Source organism: Sus scrofa, unplaced genomic scaffold (assembly GCF_000003025.6).
Source record: "Sus scrofa isolate TJ Tabasco breed Duroc unplaced genomic scaffold, Sscrofa11.1 Contig794, whole genome shotgun sequence".
NCBI classification, from domain to species: Eukaryota; Metazoa; Chordata; class Mammalia; order Artiodactyla; family Suidae; genus Sus; species Sus scrofa.
The window spans coordinates 11,388-21,506 of record NW_018085313.1 but is presented as its reverse complement, the minus strand read 5'-3'; the positions used below and the strand labels follow the sequence as shown (position 1 = coordinate 21,506).

At 35.7% G+C, this 10,119-nt stretch overlaps 1 pseudogene; it reads right to left on the bottom strand.

The window, feature by feature from the left end:
• Window positions 1-8,061: 8,061 nt before the first annotated feature.
• LOC100512543 lies at window positions 8,062-9,020 on the bottom strand (annotated as a pseudogene).
• Between the last annotated feature and the right edge of the window lie 1,099 nt (window positions 9,021-10,119).

Below are 10,119 nucleotides of genomic sequence, written 5' to 3'. Positions count from 1 at the left end.
ACTGCTTCCTGGTACTGCTGCTCTATGAGAATCTTGTGCCCAAGATTCTTATTTTGAGCCGCAATATTCTAGGTCTCCTGTTATAGGACTAGACCTATATCTTTTCTTCATTCTGTGTCTCTGTAATAATGAAGTGACTCTATTTTTATCAGATCAAATTCTTATTCATTCATCTTAGAGATATTTATTGATTTTTATTAAGTTTCTATTTATGTGCTAGATCCTGGGTATATAATGGTAAATAATACACAAAAAAAATCATCATCATGGAACTTATTGTCAATGGTGCACAAAGATATAAACCAAAATATTTAAAATTTATCATTTTAATGGAGAGAGATTTGTTTTTCAGCTCCTGCCTAGGGCTTATTACCATGCCACATGCCTTTGACTTTTGAATAGTATCTACTAAAGATTTATTTATTGATGCTTTTTAATTACTGCTTATAAGTGTCCACTACTCTAGTTTGTTTCACTGAAATCATGGATATAAATTGTTGACTCTCCTGTGTGATTGCTATTCAACTGTGCCTCCCATCTGTTAATGCCTATTTCATGCATCAATGGAATTAGTATGAAGTCCTATTCCATCCCATTTTTCTGTAGTGATGAACTGTACCATTTTCTGATTTGGAGATTTCATATCAAACATTTTTAAATTTGAATTCTTATTTGCAAACTTAAAAAATGATTAAGTCACTCAAACCAGCACCAATGTTCAGAAATAATAACAGCACAATTACTATGAGAATGTAACATAATTTCTCACTGTCAATAAGAGAACAACGGTTATATAATCATTTTGTTATCCTTTCATTCAATTTAAGGAATAAAGGGAGTAATTGAGAAGAAATCTAAAAGGACAGAGTTTATTTTATGACATCTGACTTTAAGATTGTAGAACTGGAGCAGCTCTAGGGGATGACTAGTTTCATGGTATGGACGTAGTAACAAGTACCTGATGTTGAGAGGTAACTACTTTAGAGAGGGAAACAAGGATGCTGGCGTACTCAAAACTTCATCTTACTCTTGATATAGCCTGTAATAATACCAGGGCCTTTAGTATAGAAAACTGCACCTGATGCCAACATGTAAATGCATGGTAGGGAGAGAGGTTATGATACCATTAAATGAAAGTAGCAAGAATGAAGAAACACAGTTCCTCAAATTTTATTTTTTTATTTTTTAGTTCATTTTTTTTGTCTTTTTGCCTTTTCTAGGGCCACTTCCCGCGGCATATGCAGGTTCCCAGGCTAGGGGTCTAATCGGAGCTGTAGGTACCAGCCTACGCCAGAGCCACAGCAACACGGGATCCGAGCAGTGTGTATGACCTACACCACAGCTCATGGCAACGCCAGATCCTTAACCCACTGAGCAAGGGCAGGGATCAAACCTGCAACCTCGTGGTTCCTAGTCGGATTTGTTAGCCATTGAGCCACAATGGGAACTCCCAGTTCCTCAAATTTTAGAATTCAGAAGATTCACATGGTGTTCTTGTTAAAAATTAAAGTACTTGTGCTTAGTACTCAGAATTTCTGATTTAAAATATCTGATTTTGCCCTGGGATGGGCATTTTAAAAAGCACTGTAGGTGATTCTGAGGCAGGATACCTAGGACCACACTTTGGGAAATTGCAGTCTAGATATTGCTTGGCCAAATGACATGGGTGACGAATTCATTTACAAAGTGGAAGTGAAGGGAAGAATGATCTTGAAGTGGAATAAAGCCAATAGCTCAAATCCCACATTCTGAAGTATTGAGGATAGGATTATTTTCTCACAAGGGAGTTGTGGTTGAAACTGTTTTCAGGAGAGAGTATCAATTCAGTTAATGCTAGGAGGTATAGAGTATATTAAGTAAATCATTTGAGGATACAGGCGAATTATTAATTTTTGAACAAACCCAGTGCTACATTAGAAGGTTTTGTGAAGGATAAGGGCAAGAGTATGGGGAAGGAAGGGACTCCACTATGGGAATAACAGCATGGAAAAATAAAGGTGACTAAGATACATTTACATTTTGGGAGATGACTAACAGTGTGGACTTAGCTATGTACTTATTTATTGACATAATTTTTTTTATCTTAATCACAAATTCCTAAAAATTTTTATTGATGTATAGTTGAAGTACAATGTTGTGTTAATTTCTGATGTACAAAAAAGTCTCAGTTATGCATATATATGTATATATGTGTGTGTTCTTTTTCATATTCTCTTCATTATGATTTATCACAAGGTATTGAATATATTTCCCTTGCTATACAGTAGGACCTTTTGTCTATCCAGCCTATATATAATAATTTGCCTTTGCTAATCCCAAACTCCCAACCCTCCCCTTGGTCCACCTTCTCCCCCAGGGCAACCACAAGTCTGTTCTCTATATCTGCGGTCTATTTTTGTATTTGTTTCATATTTTAGATTCCACATATAAGTGATATCACATGGTATTTGTCTTTCTCTTTCTGAACTTATTCTACTTAGTATCCTCTCGGTCCTTCCATGTTGCTGCAAAAGGCATTATTTCATTCTTTTTTATGGCTGGGTAGTATTGCAGTATGTATATGTACTGCATCTTCTAATCCATTCATCTATTGATGGACATTTAGGTTATTTCCATGTCTTGGCTATTGTGAATAGTGCTGCAATCAACATAGGAGTACCTGTTTCTTTTTGAATTATAGTTTTGTCTGGATATATGCCAAAGAGTAGGATTTTTGGATCATTTGGAAATTCTATTTTTAGTGTTTTGAGAAGCATCCATACTGTTTTCCATAGTGACTACAACAATTTACATTTCCCCCACCAACAGTGTAAGAAGGTTCGCTTTTCACCACACACTCTCCAGCATTTATTATTTGTAGACTTCTTTTTGGTCAGTGTTGTCTCCAGAGCTCGCCTCAGAGTCTTGGAAGTGCAAGAAGGGGCATGTGAAACCTTGTGGTGGTGGTTGCAAGAGCAACTATTCACATAGGGAATGTCTTTTTTTTCATTTAATTTTTACTTTATATTGGAGTATAGTTGATTTACAATGATGTATTAGTTTCAGGTGTACAGCACAGTGATTCAGTTTTACATGTACATATATCCATTCTTTTTCAGAGTCTTTTCCCATATAGGTTATTATAGAATATTGAGTAGAGGACCCTATGATATACATTAGGTCCTTTTTGATTATCTGTCTTATATGCAGAAGGGTGTATATGTTAATCCCAAATTTCTAATTTATCCCTTCCCTCCACCTTTCCCCTTCAGTAACTGTAAGTTTGTTTTCAAAGTCTGTGAATCTGTTTCTGTTTTGTAAATAAGTTCATTTGTGTCACCTTTTTTTTTTGATTCTCTATATAAGTGATATCGTATGATATTTGTCTTTGTTTGATTTAGTTCACTTAGTCTGATAATCCCTAGGTCCATCCATGTTGCTGTAAATGGAATTATTTCATTCTTTTTTTAATGACTAATATCCCATTGTGTATGTACTACACCCTCTTAATCCATTCATCTGTTGATGGACATTTAGGTTGTTTACATGTCTTGGCTATTGTAAATAGTGCTGCTTTGAACATTGGGGTGCACATATCTTTTTGAACTATGGTTTTCTCCAGATACATGCCTAGGAGTGGGATTGCTGGATCATATGGTAACTCTTAGTTAATTTTAAGGAACTTCCACTCTGTTCTCCAATTGCGGCTTCACCAATTTACAATCCGAACACAGTGTAAGAGGCTTATCTTTTCTCCACACTGTCTGCAGCATTTATTGTCAGCTTTTTAATGCTGGCCATTCTGATAGATGTGAGATGGTACCTCATTATAGTTTTGATTTGCACTTCTTTAAAAATTAGTGATAATGAGCATCTTTTCATGTGCCTATTGGCCATCTGTATGTCTTCTTTGGAAAAATGTCGATATTTGGGCCCTCTGCTCATTGTTCAATTGGGTTGTTTGTTTTTCATTGTTATTGAATTTTATGAGCTCTTTGTATATTTTGGATATTAAGTCCTCATTGGTCACATTGTGTGCAAATATTTTCTCACAGTTTATAGGTTGTTGTTCTGTTTTGTTTATGTTTTCCTTTGCTCGGCAAAAGCTTTTAAGTTTGGTTAGGTACCTTTCGTTTATTTTTGCTTATATTTCTATCACCTTGTGAGACTGACTAAAAACATTTGTATGATTTATGTCAGAAAATGTTTTGCCTATGTACTCTTCTAGGAGTTCTATGGTGTCTTGTCTTATACTTAAGTCGTTAAGCTGTTTTGAATTTATTTTTGTGTATGGTGTGAAGGTGTATTCTAATTTCAATGATTTATATGTGGCTGTCCAAATTTCCCAATACCACTTGCTGAAGAGACTTTCTTTTCCCCACTGTATGTTCCCCACTGTGATTAATTGTCCATAGTTGTGTGGGCTTATTTCTGGGCTCTCTATTCTGTTCCAATGATCTATATATCTGTTTTTGTGCAAAAACAACTGTGTTGTTTTGATTACTGTAACTTTGTAGTATTGTTTAAAATCTGTGAGGGCTATGCCTCTTGCTTTGTTCTTTTTCCTCAGGATTGCTTTGGCCTTTTATGATTCTATATACATTTTTGGATTATTTGTTTTGGGTCTGTGAAAAATGTCATGGGTAATTTGATGGGGATTGCATTAAATATGTAGATTGTTTTGGGTAGTATGGCCATTTTAACAATATTAATTCTTCCTATGCAAGAGCATGGGATATCTTTCCATTTCTTTGAATCATCTTCAATTTCCTTTATTAATGTTTTGTAGTTCTCAGCATATAAGTCTTTCACATCCTTGGTGAGGTTTATTGCTAGGTATTTATTGTATTTTATTTTTTATTAAAGTATAGTTGGTTTATAATGTTATGCTATAAGTATTTTCTGATGTGCCCAATCACAAATTTTCATAGAATGTATGCTGAGATCCAGTTACTGTTAAAAAAATCATGTCAGAAATCTTTCATAGATATTCCAGATAATAGCCAATATTTTCTTAGAAGAGTGACTAATTTGGGAAATGACTAACAATATCATGGATTCTGTTTCTTTGAAATTTCTAGAATGGCATGTGCCAAGCACCTGAAATACAGCATCATTTTCTAGCACATGTGTTGTATATGATGGCAGATTGAATTTTCTTATGGTTGCATGTTAAGTTCTGTGTGTATAATGGCCTATAATCCACCCAAGGTCCTGAACATAGGACCATGTATTTGCTAGAGGGCAAGAACACATATATTTGTAAAGTTTAGTTGTGAGAGCCTGTTGGCAGGTAAAATAAATCTCAAAATCTGTTATGGGTACTAATTACCACCAGTCGAAAACCCATCATCAATGGTGTGTGCATGTGTGTATGCCTGTGTGTGTTTGCATGTCTGCCTTTTTTGTGTGTAGCAATGAAAATGCAAATATAGGAGTTCCTGTGGTGGCTCAGTGGTAACAATCCCGACTAGAATCCATGAGAACGTGGGTTTGATCCCTGGCCTCACTCAGTGGGTTGTGGATCTGGTGTTGCTGTGAGCTGCGGTGTAGGTCACAGATGTGGCTTGGATATGGCATTGCTGTGGCTGTTGCATAAGCTGGCAGCTATAGCTCGGGTTTGACCCCTAGACAGGGAATCTCTATATATGCAATGGGTGTGGACCTAAAAAGAAAAAAATGCAAATATATATGAAAAAAGTAACCCTTAAAAATGTGGCTATTATAAAAGTTACAAAACTATTTTGTCCTTTTTCAGATGGATGGTAGGAGAATTCAATAAGAACAGCATTTGAAATGAGTAAATAAGAATAATAACAGCAAAAGTCACTACTTAGAGAAACATTTATGAGCATAGAATACACAGATTTTTTTTTATCAATTTGGCTTAGGTTACCCTTTGGATGCTTTTCTCTCTTACCAGACTAGCCTATATTTCAGCAATGATATAATCATTCCACAAATGCAGGCAAATGCCTATTCCATCTGCCTTTGAATGTTTTTGGATTTTTGTCTCAAAACCAGACTCAAATGTTAAAAACTCTTCCATATGCTTGTTATTTCTCCTCTAATAAAATGTATTGTGCCCTCCTTGATGCATGTTATTCTTTTATCGATTCTGCCTAGATAATTTTATCAAAATTCACGTTTTTTTGACACTAGCACTTGAGCATACTGTGTCAAAATGTTTTCACCTATTGATAAAGCTGTTGAATTCAACTGTAAGGAAAATGCAGAATCTTTAAAGAATGGAAGATGATTTTGGAGTTCCCATCATGGCTCAGTGTTTAACGAACCTGGCTAGCATCCATGAGGATGCGGGTTTGATCCCTGGCCTCGCTCAGTGGCTTAAGGGTCTGGCATTGCCGTGAGCTGTGATGTAGGTCACAGACGCGGCTCAGATCCAGCATTGCTGTGACTGTGGCATAGGACGGCAGCGACAGCTCTGATTTGACCCTTAGTCTGGGAACCTCTATATGCTGCAGGGCAGCTCTAAAAGACAAAAAGGCAAAAAAAAAAAAAAAAAAAAAAAAAGAAAAAGAAAAAGAATGGAAGATGATTTCATTGAATGGATATGATGAATGAGGATTTTTTTTAAACTCTTTAATCCTTAAAAAAAATTGAAGTATAGTTAATTTACAATGTTTTGGTAGTTTCAGGTATATAGCAAAGTGATTCTGTTGTATATATCTTTTTTCTTATTCTTTTCCATTATAGATTATTACAAGACATTGAATATAGTTCCTTGTGCTATACAGTAGGTCCTTATTGTTCATCTATTTTATATGTAGTTGTAGGTATATATTAACCCCAAACTCCTAATTTAGCTCCCCTCCTACCCCTCACTATCCCCTTTGATAACCATAAGTTTGTTTTTATGTCTGTCCCTTTTTGGGTGGACAATAAGAGAATTCAATAAGAGTAGCATCTGAAAAGAACAAATAAGAATAATGAGAGCAAAAGCCACTACTAATCAGAGAAACATTTATGAGGATAGAATCCAGATTTTTAACAATTGGGCTTCTGGATTCTATGTCTGTGAGTCTATTTCTGTTTTGTAAATAAATTCATTTGTGTCATGTTAAAGATTCCACATATAAGTGATATATTATATTTGTCTTTCTCTGTCTTACTTCACTTAGTATGATAATCTCTTGGTCCATCCATGTTTCTGTAAATGGCATTATTTCATTATTTTTTATGGCTGAATAATATTCCATTATATATGTATACCACTTCTTTTTTATCCATTCATCTGTTGATGGGTATTTAGTTTTTTTCCATGCCTTGGTTATTGTAACTCATGCTGCTATGAACATTGGGTGAATGTATCTTTTCAAATTATAGTTTTCTCTGGAAATATGTCCAGGAGTGGGACTGCAGGATCATATGCTAACTCTATTTTTAGTTTTTTAAGGAACCTCCACATTGTTCTCCATAGTGACAGCACCAATTTACATTCCCACTAATATTGTAGGAGGGTTCTTTTTTTCTCCACACCCTCTCCAGTATTTATTTGTAGACTTTTAAATGATGGATATTCTGGAGTTCCTGATGTGGCACAGTGGAAACAAATCTGACTGATATCCAAGAGGATGTGGGTTTGACCCCTAGACTAGTTCAGTGGGTCAGGGATCCAGCATTGCTGTGGGCTGTGGTGTATGTTGCAGACACAGCTCGAATCCCGAATTGCTGTGGCTGCGGCATAGGTCAGCAGCTGCTGGTCCGATTCAACCCCTATGTATGCCGCGTGTACAGCCCTAAAAGAAAACAGAAAAAAGTGATGGCCATTCTGACTGGTGTGAGGTGATACCTTATTGCAGTTTTTATTTGCATTTCTATAATAATTGGTGATACTGAGCATCTTTTCATGTACGATTTAGACATTAGGTGGTGCCTTTGAAAGACATTTTTAGTTTAGAATCAATCCTTGGCAATATGGGACACTGACACTAAAATATAAGGAAAATTTTTAGGCATTATTTTTGCTTTCAGGTGATGATTACTACTCAAATAAATTGACAATGATTTAAAAATTATATGAGGCCAATTTCTTTATTGGAAATGCCTTGTGAAAAGATGTTAGTGTCCTATTGTTTCTCCAGAATCTTTTTCTTTTCCAATGAGCCTCTTCATGGCCCCCCTGAACTCCTTATTCCTTAGTGTATAGATCAGTGGGTTCAAGCTGGGAGTAACAATGGAATAAAAGACACTGAGAAGTTTACCTTCATCCTGATTTGGACTGTCTCCTGGCTGGATGTACATGTAGATAACAGTCCCATAGAAGATGGATACCACAATGAGGTGAGAGGAACAGGTCCCAAATCTTTTTGCCTTCCTGTCGCAGACTTGATCTTGAGCACAGCTACAGCAATGAAGCCATATGAAACCAGAACGAGAAGAAGTGGTGTGAGGAAAATAAAAAAACACAATGCAAATACGGTTTCTTCCATGGCTGTTGTGTCCACACATGCAATTTTGACCATTGCAGATATTTCACAAAAATAGTGATCCAGGTGGTTGTTCCCACATCGAGGAAGACTCATAGCATAGGGAGACAGTATCATGCAATTAATGATACCAATTACCCAGGTCATGGCCACCAGGCCTCCACAGAGTTGGGGGTTCATTATGGTCATATAGTGTAGAGGCTTGCAGACAGCATTGAATCGGTCATAAGACATCACAGCCAGAAGCATGCATTCAACTGTGCATAATGTCACATCGATGAAAAGTTGAGAGGCACAGCCACCAAAGGAGATTTTTTTGTCTTTACCCCAAACGTTGACCAACATTTGTGGGACTATATTTGAGGTATAACAGAGATCCAAAATGGCCAAACTTCTAAGGAAGAAGTACATGGGAGTTTGGAGACGTTCATCTAGTAATGGCAGCGCAATGATGGCGATATTTCCCATCAAGGCAATAGTGTAGAAGAAAAAGACAACCCCAGAGATGATCATCTCCAGTTGAGGCTGCCCTGGAAATCCAAGGAGTATAAATCCACCAAAGTAGCTATCATTTATCATCTCCCTATTAATATCAGCTGTGAAAATAAAATATCAACACATTGGAAGCCACAGTGAGTATATTTTAAAACAATATTACTGGTATATATTGCTCAGAAAAACATGGTGTAATAAAAAGATCCATATTTTATATCTCGTAATTATTCTATTTTTTTGTTTATCCAGTTAGGTATAAAATTTATTTCAAGGGCAATTTGTCTACAGAGTCCATACTCTCAATTACTTTGTCTAGGCAAAAAACTGCAAAAGCCTCAGAGGAAAATCCTGGGGAAAATGGCTAAATAAAACCTGTTGGACTTCCCTTTATAAATCAGGATGCTGGAGAGGAGGGTTGGGAATCTGTAACAAATTATTGCCCCCTTTATCCAAGAGTTCATAGAAAATGAAGGTTTTCTAACCCCTATGCCTTTTTTTCTAATATTTAAACTGCAAAGGTTCAATCTTGCTATCCATTTTCACTCTGCCATATCAATCTTCTGATATTTTATTTTAAAATTTAAACTCTTACCTTTCAACTAAAATTTTGTATTTTGAATTTTTTTTTTTTTTTTGCCTTTTTCCACCCTTTCCCAGAACCAGCGTCCTTCCTGTCATCGAAGATACTGTTCTTTTCATCTGTACTTTTGATTCCATCTTCTACTATTTCCTATGGGAGTAATTCTTTAAAAATGTACCCATTTCTTAATTTTATATTTGATCTCTAATATTCATTTGCATTCTTTCCCTCATCTTACAAAAACCCAAGTTCTACTACTCATGCATTTAAATGTTAAAGCACTTCAGGAGGGACAATTGTGTAATTATTTTGTTTATATCCCTAGTGACTTAGGATTAGCACAGAAAAAAATCTGTAAACATTTGATATTTGTTAAAAGAAACTTTGATGACAGCGTCTGTATCTTTCCTTTCATATCTAAAAAGATCTAGTGTCTTTTTTCAAGCTCAAGCCAAATACTCTATTAACAAAGTCTTTCAAGCACGCAAATGAATTTCTGTTTTCTAAACCAGTGGTCTCTTCGAAATTATTTTTCTGTTTGAATTCCCTATGGCAGCTTTATATCTTCTATATTAGACTTTCTCTCTGCCTTCATAAATAATTCTTTTCAGTTTT